Source organism: Mobula birostris, chromosome 23 (assembly GCF_030028105.1).
Source record: "Mobula birostris isolate sMobBir1 chromosome 23, sMobBir1.hap1, whole genome shotgun sequence".
Classification (NCBI taxonomy): domain Eukaryota; kingdom Metazoa; phylum Chordata; class Chondrichthyes; order Myliobatiformes; family Myliobatidae; genus Mobula; species Mobula birostris.
The window spans coordinates 47,736,714-47,748,874 of NC_092392.1; the positions used below are offsets into that span (position 1 = coordinate 47,736,714).

The window sequence follows — 12,161 nt, forward strand, 5'->3', positions numbered from 1 at the left end:
CCTCGAGAGAGTCTTTGTGGAAGTATGTCAATCAATACACCTCAGGTACCGAGTGATTCAGTTAATGGACAGCAGCCACTAATCTGGAGACTATTCTAATCACACCTTGTTATCTGGGCAATTTAAAATGAAATAATTAGCAATTTTTAAATGTATGTTTATTTAGTCTTGGTAATGATAAAAATGATGCAACTGGGCTGTTGTAAAACTCCAAAAGGTTCACAGAGAAGACAAATTGCCATCTTTACGTGCTTAGGTGCATATGTGAATCTGGATGTACTACTGTGGTTGGCTCAACTGTATCCCTCAGTGACAATTAGAGATGTAAAATAAGTACCAGTGACTTCCACAGTCTGAACAATAAATAAAGCTTAAACTCAAAGAACATGCTAAATTTGTAAGAATGATTTTCAGTGTGTGTACTGTCATGCAAGTTCAAAAATTTGATATCCTATATAATAAGCAAATACAATGGTCTCTGTGTTCCCCACAACAGATTGGAGACACTTTATACCCAAGAGATAGATACTTCACGAATTTCACATCCATTTTTGAGCACAACATTAACTGTGTCTTCAAAGTGGATCTACTGTCGCCTTTGCAGTAGAATTGAAAAGATGAAACTCAGCATAAAATAACTGCAAGAAATAAATAGACTAAAGATGGATGTTATGAGGGTGAAAATCTAATTTCTCCTTGAAGCTAACAGCTTAAATCAATTGCCAGTGTGGGCACTCACATCAGAAAATACCTTTGGCAACAAATCTTGTTCTTCCTTAAAAATATTACCTGAAATAAATCAGTATTAAATTAAATTTGTATCAAAGTCAAATCCAAACTAAATGGCCTGTTTTTATTCAGTTGTGGTTATCAAGTACTGGTATCAGAGAATTCCTGATTTATCTGTAGTATTTAGAGAAGACTTGGTGAAATTTAGCAGAAAAAGTAAAATCCACTAGTTTTCAAAAAGCAACCAGTGTATAGCTTGGGAGTTCCAGTGTAACCTCATGATATGTTTTCATCATCACTCACTGCTGAGTTTTCCCAGGGACTTTCATAACGCATTTCCAGATACTGGAAATTGGAAACCTTAAACTGAAATTTTTTTAAAAATCCAAATCATTATTTTGTGGCCACAAAGTTTTTGGGTCTTTTTGTCCCAGCTATAGTTTTAAACCTTCTTGTAGAGCAATGGGAAAAAAAATTGGATAGAGGAGAACTATACTCCAGTTTTACATTGCCTTTTTCCTTCAGTGGCTGATACAATCATTTTCATGAAGATGAATAAGTCAATTTTGTTTTCTTAAAAAAACACATTTCAATGCCAAACATATTTTCTGGTGCACATCTCCTCATTGGCAATTGATTTAAGGTGTTATTTTTAAGATTGGATTGGTTATCTTGTAATACCCTCTGCTCTTGTAGCCCAGTGATTATGTCAACTTTAAGGACTGAAATGCTTCTATGGAGCCTCCTACCCAGAATGGGCCACCTGCGGAATTGGTGGAGCTAATCTAGACACAAATTAATCATATGCATGGAGTATAAAAGTGTCACCGACTAGAAATGTGTTCTTGAAAAGGATTCTGTTCTAATGAGAATGGATTTAATAAATTTGGTAGCTTCTGTTAATTTTTAATAATTATTTAAAACAAGTGTTTGTATAAACTGTGACACAAGCCAGTGAATTTTCTATTGAGTCCTAGCTCCCAAATTTTTTTTTTTGAGATTTCCAAAGATCCAATGTGATTCCTGTTGGTGGAACAGCACGGTAGTGAAGTGGTTAGCACAACGCTTTAGAGTACCAGGGACCCGGGTTCATTTCCCGCCACTGCCTGTAAGGAGATTGAACATTCTCCCCATGACTGCGTGGGTTTCCTCCAGCAGCTCCGATTTCCTCCCAAAGTCCAAACACATACCGGTTGGTAGGTTAATTGGTCATTGTGGGTGGTGGGGCTCGAAGGGCCTATTCTGCACTGTATCTCAATAAATAAATGATAGAGTTTTTCCCTGGATATTGAGCTCTACAGGGGTAAAACAATTAGTTTGCTAGAGAGATTTGTCTGCGGAAATTACTAGATCATCTTCTGTATTGTTCTCTCTGACCTTTCAGCTCTTGGGTGCTAAAAACAACAGCCAACAGGCCCTGTAATTCTTAAGTATTTACAAGTGTGACAGAGAGAACATTCTACATATAAGCCAGTAATACAGTACACGGTATGTTAAGTTTCAATTTTGATGTATTATGTTGCAGAGGGATTCATGAAGTAAAGCTGCAAATGGCCTATCTACGGTGTGGTGGTATTCGTAAATGTAAAATTACACAATAGCGGCAGAGTTCAGACAAGCATACTTTATAGTGCCCTTAGCCCAAGCAACAAGCAGTGATCTGCTGCAGCAATATTTTGAGAGCAGGTTGAAGGAGGAATCGACAGCCTGGAACCAGACTGGACTCATTTCTTGCCCTTACTTGAATTGAAGATCAAAGTTTTTAAATGACAATGTCATGGCAAAAGAAAAACTAAAAATGCTTTTGCTCTCTTTCTGAATGTGAGTCAAATCTATGCTGCTTTTGATGCTTCTGACGGAATCCCAGAGGTCTATTACGAAATTTAAATCCATAGTAAAATTGCCATGATCAACTAACAATGACTTGATCAATGTAATCTGTTAAATTTTGCTTTATTTTATAAAAGCTGAGCTGCTCAGCCACTGTGTCTGCCAAATGTTTAATTGCCAGAGTAATTACCTTTTCCATTTTTTGTGATTTTGTTGGAGACCAGGGCAGTCACAACACACACAGACACAATAAAATGGTATATTAGTTTTTTTCCCCCCAAGTACAACTATTGCCATTTCCACAACACTACTGCATTGACATACATGGGAATTCATATTCGGTAATGGGTTATTTTTGGTTCCATTCTGCTTGTATTGTTGTTTGGTGTAGTGTTGAATGTGACTCAAAAATAATAAAAGGAAATGTTGATGAATGTAAAAGTAGGATTGAGAGTATGAAACCTTCTCGGTGCCAATCTATTATAACCTACTGCCAAGGTTCCTGGGCTGTAGTTCAGGGCCCATATGCATTACGTCAGTCAAGTGCTGTATGCCCTCTATTCAGAAAACTCCGCTGAAACTGACTTACCACTTCAAAGAGTAGTTGAGATGAGCATAACATTGGTTTCACCAAGTTGAAACTGAACAGGGGTTATAACCCTACACTCAGTGGCCACAAGGTACACCTATACAATTTCTCATTAATGCAAACATCTGATCAGCCAAGTATGTGACAGCAACTCAAAGCATTAAAAACACCCAGACATGATCAAAAGGTTTAGTTGTTGTTCAGATCAAACATCAAAATGGGGAAGAAATGCAATCTAAGTTACTTTGATCATGGAATGATTCTTGGTGCCAGACAGGGTGGTTTGAGTATCTCAGAAACAGCTGATCTCCTGGAGTTTCAAAGTTCAGAGTAAAATTTATTACGAGAGTTCATACGGGTCACCACATACAACCCTGATGTTCTTTTTCTCTGAGTATACTTAGCAAATCTATAAAATAGTAACTGTAAACAGGATCAATGAACAACAAACTGTGCAAGTGCAAATATCAATAAATAACGAACATGAAGTAACAAGATAGAGTCCGTAAAGTGAGATTTTCTGGTCTTGGCCCAAAATTTAGACTGTATATTCCCCTGCAATGACTTGCTAAGTTCCTCCAGCAGCTTGGGTGTTGCTCAAGATTTCCAGCATTGACAAAATCTCTTGCGCTTATGACTTGAGATTATTATCTGCTTGCTATCTTTCCCATGAAAGATACAGAGCAGAGCCACATTATTATGGGCCAGTGGATCCATATTTTCTTATCACGTAACAGGAGGCTGCTTTGGTCCATTAGGTCATAGAACAATCAAATTCTGATTGATAGTTCCAGCAAGCTTTTCTTGCCATTTTTCCATAGTGAGAAATCTCTCCTCCTACACTATATGACTCTGTTACCACTCAGATAAACATAACTGACAGTGACTCATTAAGCTGTAGATCTGTACATTCTCTGGGATTAAAAGGAGTCCTCAAGTCTCAGGGAGAACATACAAACTTCATAACGACCGTTCTAGAGGTCAGACTTGAACTGAGTCACTGGGCCAATGAGCAACAGCTCTACTAGCCATGCCACAGTGTTGTCCAATTAAAAATCACACAATGGCTTCATTTTCCATGGGTAGGTGAAAAATCAACCGAGGCAGGGATTTACTGACTCGAAACTCGCTAATGGGTGAAATCATTTCCAACACCGTGGGCTTGATCTTATTTCAGGCCCTGATCCTGGATGCAATAACCTTCCATCACTTAGCACTGATAAGTGCTTTAATGGTATAAGTGCAAGGTCAAATTGTAAAGATTGGGTCCAGGCTGAATCGAGGCAGTAGGGTCTAGGTACCAGAGCACACTGAAGCAACAGAAACTGATGTCTGGATGATTTAAGAGCCGGGCAGGATTGGCAGGTCAGGGTGTCAGGCCCAAGGTGAGGAATGGGCCAGTTCAGCGCACTGCTCTGCTCTGAACCAAGCGACCATGGACAGGACTGTCTCTGTGGACTTCAGTTCAGAACGCTATTTGCTTGCGTTTATTGTTTGCATGATTTGTTTGTTTCCTTCTCTGCACTTTGGGTGTTTGCTCATCTTTTTTAATGTAGTTTTTTTGGGTTTCCTTGCTTTGTGGCTGCCTGTTTGGACATGAATTTTAAGATTATATAATGTATACAAACTTCAATAATACATGTTCTTTAAACTTTTGGACTTGTGGAAAATCAGCACAATGACGATGCTCAGTGAGAACCTCACGCACATTATGGAAATTTGCCTAATCTCAATTCAGTCACCTTATCTCCATCCTACACATTTCCATCTCAAATCATCAAGAGACTCCTAAATGTCCTACCTCGCTGTTTCCTCAGATGAACATCTAGGCAAGAATGAACACATGTAGACAGACCTATATTTTGACCAGCAGATAGCATCTGTGATTGGAATGTGAATGCATGACCATACACTGGATGGACATGATAGGCAGGAGGAATATGATTTGCATACAGTAAATAAATGGGAAAATAGTTCTAAACCTTCTGTGTGGCCTTTTAAAACTCTGTGGAATGCATTACAGTTCTCACAAACACAAATGGTAGATTTTACAAATTCTTTCTCCACAGGGCATACTTCAGGAATTTGGTACAAAACTTTCCCCTTCTCAGTGTCTGAATTCTTGATCTATGTTTCCATTACATGAGGCTCTAATTAACATCAGGAATTCTCAAAATCTATTCTTTTGGAAAAAATTAGTATTCATGTTGTAATGAGTGACACTCAAATCTTTTTTTTCTTACATGGGATACAGCCATATATGGATATTGTTCCCATGACATTTCTAATTCTATTATAGAAGTTTGACCTTACAACAACTCCATTGTCAATGCAATCATCATATAATCCACCAAGCATTTTGAAATATCTAAAGATTGAGACATTTCCACATCATTAAAAGCAATAAACCTTAAAAAAAAACCTGAATCGGCTTCCAGCACGTTATGCATGTCTGTTGGACTCTTTCTGATTAGCAAGAAGTCAGGGTGATCTCACTGCTTGTGTATAATGTACTACTTACAATTGTTAACAAATGGAATACGTACAGATTAGGGAAAGTGCACTAGAACCTTCTGAGAGACTTGTTTACCTGTGTGTGTATTTATAACAGTCAATGTTTAACTATGACAGTATCCAGTCAAGACAATGCATTTCCTGGGAGAATGTTTTACTTATTTTCCTTTGGATGGTTTCTTTTCCATGTTAATCTGTAGATCAATAAAAAAGATAAAGAATAATTTCTGCAGCAAAGTATTCTACCAGGGTAATGGTATAAGGCTTTACATGTAAGTATTGTCAGCTTTAAACACAGGATTCCGCGGATGCTGGGAATCGAGAGTGGTGCACATAAAATGCTGGAGGAACTCAACAAGTCAGGCCGTATCTGTAGAAAGGTTTTGGGCCAAGACCCTTCATTGGGACTTGTTCTGGGCTTTTAAGTTTCCATCTGGGATCTGAAGCAAAAATAAAGTACACATTTTAATTCTTTTCCAATTTCCAAATAGTTATCTTTCTCCATCTAACAACTCCATAACTGAACTCTTTCACACTGAGCAGTTATTTAGATCCACTTCAAAACCACCTGAATAAATTTTACTGTGAGTCCTCCTCACTCCAAGAGAATCAGTAAGCCATGTGCTTAACACCTTCCTCATTTGCTAAAATGAAGGTGTCTTGGTACATTCAGCCATTTTGTCTGCATGCACCTCCTCATAAATTTTCATAAATTTGCTTGTAGTAAAGTCTTCAAATCTGGTTGTTCTGGTTGTGCAATAAAAACAAATCATAGCATTGTTATGAATTTCTGCGCTATGTAGTAGATAAACAACTGAACAGAATTGCTAAATATTTGGACTAGTTAGTAACGAGACTTCAAAGCTCTATTTCTGTTTGTGATGCAAGGACAGAATCACAAACATACTACAGATTAGAGAGTCTGCTGCAGCTTTATGGTTTTAAATGAACAATCTTTTGCAGATTCCTGTATGTAGGATTTTAACATTTAATATCCATCATTTTTAAATACACAAATTAAACTTTGTTTAAATTGTGCCCATGTACTGTATGTAACCTCAATACAATAAATGACTTTGAGGACAAATAATAGATTAATTGAATAAAATTTAACCACTATTTTTCTGAAATTATAATATAAAAGTAGGTGGTTTCTGTTCTCTTAATTGTAATCTAGAAGCTTATTATTAATTAAAATACTAACCCCACAAGAAATAAAGGGAATCATTGACACAATGAAAGAGCAATGCTTCAAAGGAAAGATGTCTATTTAAAAAATACTTGCTCAAGGATAATTCTCTGGCATTTTAATCTAAGCAAACCTTGCTTTCGTCAGAAGAAATGTACATTGTAATACTAGACAATCTCACTACAAATACAGACGGAATGTTCCTATACCTAGGATGACTCAGACAGTGTTCAGAAGTTCAAAATTCAAATTTCAAGGTAAATTAATTATCAAAGTACATGTATGTCACCATATACTACCTTGAGGTTTATTTTCTTGCAGGCATTTACATGAACATAAACAGAATTTATGAAAAACTTTATCAAAGACTGAAAAATAACCAATCTGCAATGTTCAAAAAAGGTTGCAGGTCTCATTTTCCAAAGTTGTGTTTTGGACAGAACTGAAATTGATTAAATAATCTCTTTTACAGAACCTTTACTGTTAATGCAGAGGAACAAATACTGTAAGTTTTACTAAAGTACGGAATACCTTGATACAAGAAGTGGCTGAGGTACAGCATTTTGTGTGTCCAAGTTGGCTAATCAGTTGAAGTAAAAGAAAATACTACACCAAGGGATGAGAGAGCAGGGAATTAGAATTGTTTTCCTTCATTGCAAATGGCCTCCCTGAACTTGAAACGTTTATGTTTCCATGAATGAAGAATATAATTTTCCATAATATGGAAATTTCTAAAACAGTAAGTTGAAATCTTATGTTCAAGTACAGTACTATGCAAAAGTCGGGAGCAGACAGCTAGTTCAGCGTGTTCTCAAATCTGAAAGAATGTTGGGAATAGTGAGGATGGAGCACTGCAGGAGGAGTGTGTGACAGGTGGCAAAGAAAGAGTGCCGGGGCGGTGGGACAGTGGGGCAGGAGGGGTGGTGTGAGTTTCAAAGGTACATTTAATGTCAGAGAAATGTATACAATATACATCCTGAAATGCTTTTTCTTCGTAACCATCCATGAAAAACAGAGGGGTGCCCTCAAAGAATGAATGACAGTTAAATATTAGAACCCTAAAGTCTCTCCCCAGCTCCCCTCCCCGAAACATGTAAGCAGCAGTGAAGCAATGATTCCACACCCCCCCCCCCGAAGCAATGGCACCCAGCACTAGCACTCAAGCGTGAGCACAGCAACAGTAAAGACACAGACTTGCAGTACCCCAGAGACTGCTCGTTCACCTGGTATTCGACATAGAACAGTCCCTCTCCCCCTCTCCCCCTCTCCCCCCCCTCATAAGGGAAAAAGAGGTGTCTCTGTTTCACAGAGAGAGAGGAGACATAACAAACAGCTCACTGGTTTACGATGTTAAAAGTCTGTTACGTCGCTTTTTCCGAGCTCTGTGCCCAAAGGTGTTGGATCTCTGGGCACACAGCCTTAAGCCTGATTTATACTTGTGCATCAACTCAACACCGTAACCTACGCAAGTGGCCTACGTGCGTTGTAAACATTTATACTTGTGCGTTGATGTGTCTGCGTCACTCTGCAATTCGGGCACATCGCGCATGCGCACACACCTGCCCATGCAAGGCTTCATTGTCATGGTAGTCTTTCTCGGGGTAAACAAGTTTAAAGCGAGTGTCTTTTTTTCATAAAAGCGAAATGTGTCCTCCATAACTTCGGAGGTCTGTACAGCTTTATGGAAAACATTGCAGCCAGACTTCCTTCCCTGCCCTTCAGTCGGCCAATGGGAAGCTATTGCAGCGTAAGAGGAAATATGATGCTCCCAGGCAGACCAATCACAGTTGTTGCGTTCTGCGTTGCCGCAACGCGTAGTTACATTTTGGGAGAGGTGCGCGTCAAGCTACGGCATAGGGATTCGCGTAGCCTCTACGTAGGGTTCGCAGTGATGCCGTACCTACAGCATCGAGTTGACGCAGAAGTATAAATCAGCCTTTCGATCTTCCATCCCCCACAACACACCGATCTCCTGCCTGGACACCGAGCTCCGATAACCCTCTCACCTCTAGATTCATGAAATCTCAAACCTCCAAAAGCGAGCAAAGCTCTTAGGCCGTGCCCTTGGCGTGCCGAATAACAGCCAATCACGAAACCCTGAGAGTGGGTCCCATTCTCGCAAAGAACCATAGTCTGCATGTAACTCCAGGTCAGGGTCTTCAAAAGAACACTTAAAGGGAAAAAAAATAGAGATATTAAAGATGGAAATAGAGCTGTTTCTGAAGATGCAAACAAAGGAGTCACCGTTAGGCGTCATTGATTCTCCTAAGCCCCTCCTCCTGAGTACAGACACACCCAGTCCTGAGGCACCAGGCAAGGTCATTTGATTCCAGACAATTGCTTTATTGGAATCTCTCTCTGGTGCTTTCCATTCCCTCGCCTCTCCCTGCCCCCTTCCCACTCAGTCCATAATAGAGACCCATATCAGAATCAGGTTTATCATCACTCACATGTGACAAGATTTTTTTTTTCTTGTGGTAGTAGTATAGTGCAATACATAAAATTAGTACAGTACTGTGCAAACATCCTAGGCACTCCAGCTAGATATTTGTGCCTAAGATTTTTGTACAGTACTGTACTTTCTGCCGGAAAGTTATGTAAATATCTTCCAGGCATTTCAACTAAAAAAATAACAGACAAATGTAAATTTCTGGCCTCTAGTTTGACTCTAACTGTGAGAGGAATGCTTGAGAAATTTGGACGGAGAACGGTACTCGAGAGGTTGAACGTTGGGAACCCATGTTCGAGGTCCTCATTGGAATTGCTGGAATGTACTATCAGCCCGTGAGCAGCCCACCACTAACCAGCAGTCTCCTGACACCGCCTGCCCAGAGACCGGAAACAAAGTGACAGGAAGATGATAAAAGCACCCTTCGGTGTCGGGATGTAGTTATAACATCCTGTAACTTATCTCCTTTTCAGTGTGTTACCGGGAAGCTGGTTGAATCAAAGCCGATTCTGCTGGGTACTTTGAATTGTTGGTGTCACTGTATGCTCGAGTGAAGAGAATCTACCCTAGCTATATAGTGACACTGCCAAGTTTTACCATTTTAGGTAAGATTCTTTGACTGATTCTTTTCCCCCAGAGATACCGCAAGGATGCTGGCTTACTGTATGTGAATAAGCTCTCTGCGGTAGTTTTGCAGACCAGTGTTTGATCAGCTTAGTAGTGTTGACAATTCAATTACCTCTGTGAGTATACCTAATGAGATTAATTGTCCTCTGCCTTTGGTTGTGGTTTCTTGATGACTTGGCGTTCTCATTTATCCTGGTAGTCTACAATAAACCATATAATTAACATTAATCTCTGTCTTACTCACAACTGTTGTGAGCAATGAGGCCTATTCTATGTTTTACAATTAGCAGTGTGATCAATGTTACTCTACTAACATTTAGATTTGAGAAATTGCTTTGTAAGCCATTTTTATTTTCAGGATTTGGTGCTGTAAAATCTTAGCACAATTTAAGGTGGTGATATTAGAAAATAAGTTTCATAAAAGTACAATTTCTACCTTTTTATTGAAGATTAGCTACTTTGCAAATATATCTTCAGAGTAGCAGCAATCTGTGAATCCTGTTGTAAAATTACATTTAGTCTTCTAAATCTATGGTGAGATACTGAAGTAGTACATAGCCTGTTGGTTTTCTACATCTTAGTATTTAAATAACGGCATTAACAAATTGCAAAAAAAGCAAGTTCACATGAACAGTACAGAAAGAGAACTCTGTTAATATCTTTGGATGGTGTTGTCTAAGGCAGGGAATGCTTCTCGGGTACTCTGTGATCACCCTAGTCTTCTATGTCTACATTCATAAGAACGAGGTAGAATTGAATGTAATTGCTGTAGCTAGGGCCAAAACAATAATATTATAGATATGGAATGAAGTGTCTTGTGTATTAAGCAAGATGTGAAGAGGAAGCAATGAATCAGATTTTTGTCAAATGCCAGGACGTACAGTCACCCACAATGAGGCCAGGATACAAAACACTATGAGCAAGAGGGCAGATGTTCTGGTGAGATGCAGAAAGGGGGGCTTGATGATTGTCCAGTGCTGTGCAAGATGTGTGCTCTAACCTCTTGTGGGTGTGCTGGACAGAAAGATTGGCAAGATGAGTGGAGAGATTCAGAGATCCTCTATCAAATCTGACATCTTTATGGGTTTCTTCTAATGTGAACTTCTTTAAAAGAACAATTCCCCAAGTAATGGGAAAAAAAAGGAAAAATCCATGTTTAAATTTGATGTCTCTTTTAAAATGGTACATGGAAAAATAACACTTTCTTTTACTAATATTATGTTTGAGAGAACTTGTTTCCTAAGTCATTTGGTATTTTCAAATCTTAAAACAGTGTTAGACAGCAATGTTGTAAGATAAATTCTGTAAGAAATAGAAATTATCTTCCGATAAAATATTAGCAACCGTACAACTATACCTTCAGTGGAGCAGCAATCAGTAAACCCCAAGGTTAAATTACATTAGAGATCATGTTTTTAGTGCTAATAGTTTCCCACTGTTATGAGATAGTATCTCAGCAACATTCTGGCTGATGAAGTCATGCTGTCATGTGGAAATAATAGATGAGAGTGTGGGTGGCTTTGCTTGGCCAGGACAGATCTTCAGGGTGATGAGTTAACATTGTCTGGAGCCCAAAAGATACGTCAGGTAAAACTGAAGTAATGATCCAAGGACCAGCTGCAGGCTGTAGCACATCAGAGAAGTCTAGGGTATTCATTAGTGTAAACTGAAGCTGACTCCAGGCTCTTGAGACAACTATTGAGGAGAATTTAAATCTTGAATTAATTTGAGGTTTTCAAATCCATTAGAGAAAAGACAATAGATCTGTTTAAAGCACAAAATACTCTGCAGATGTTGGGGTCAAAGCAACACTCACAACACGCTGGAGGAACTCAGCAGGTCGGGCAGCATCCGTGGAAATGATCAGTCGACGTTTCGGGCCGGAGCCCTTCGTCAGGACTGTAGAGGGAAGGGGCAGAGGCCCTATAAAGAAGATGGGAGAGGGTGGGAAGGAGAAGGCTGGTGAAAAACCAGTAAGGGGAAAGATAAAGGGGTGGGGGAGGGGATAGGCAGGAAAGGTGAAGAAGGAATAGGGGAAAGCACAATGGGAAGTAGAAGGAGGCGGAACCTTGAGGGAGGTGATAGGCAGCTGGGGGAGGGGGCAGAACGAAATAGGGATAGGGGAAGGGAGGGGGAGGGAATTACCAGAAGTTGGAGAATTCTATGTTAATACCAAGGGGCTGGAGACTACCTAGATAGTATATGAGGTGTTGCTCCTCCAACCTGAGTTTGGC

The 12,161-nt window shown here is 39.4% G+C and overlaps 1 protein-coding gene across 8 annotated transcripts in view; it reads left to right on the forward strand.

Annotated features, from left to right (window-relative positions):
- LOC140186863 (non-muscle caldesmon-like) overlaps nucleotides 1-12,161 on the forward strand; it is a 239,519-nt gene that overhangs the window by 47,430 nt on the left and 179,928 nt on the right. Inside the window, exon 1 of one of the 8 annotated variants that reach the window (XM_072241552.1) lies at nucleotides 9,775-9,905. The exons of the other annotated variants lie outside the window; for them this stretch is intronic. The gene's annotated coding sequence lies outside the window, so the exon portion shown is untranslated. Of the gene's footprint in view, nucleotides 1-9,774; nucleotides 9,906-12,161 lie in introns of those variants that run through there. 8 annotated transcript variants of the gene reach the window in all.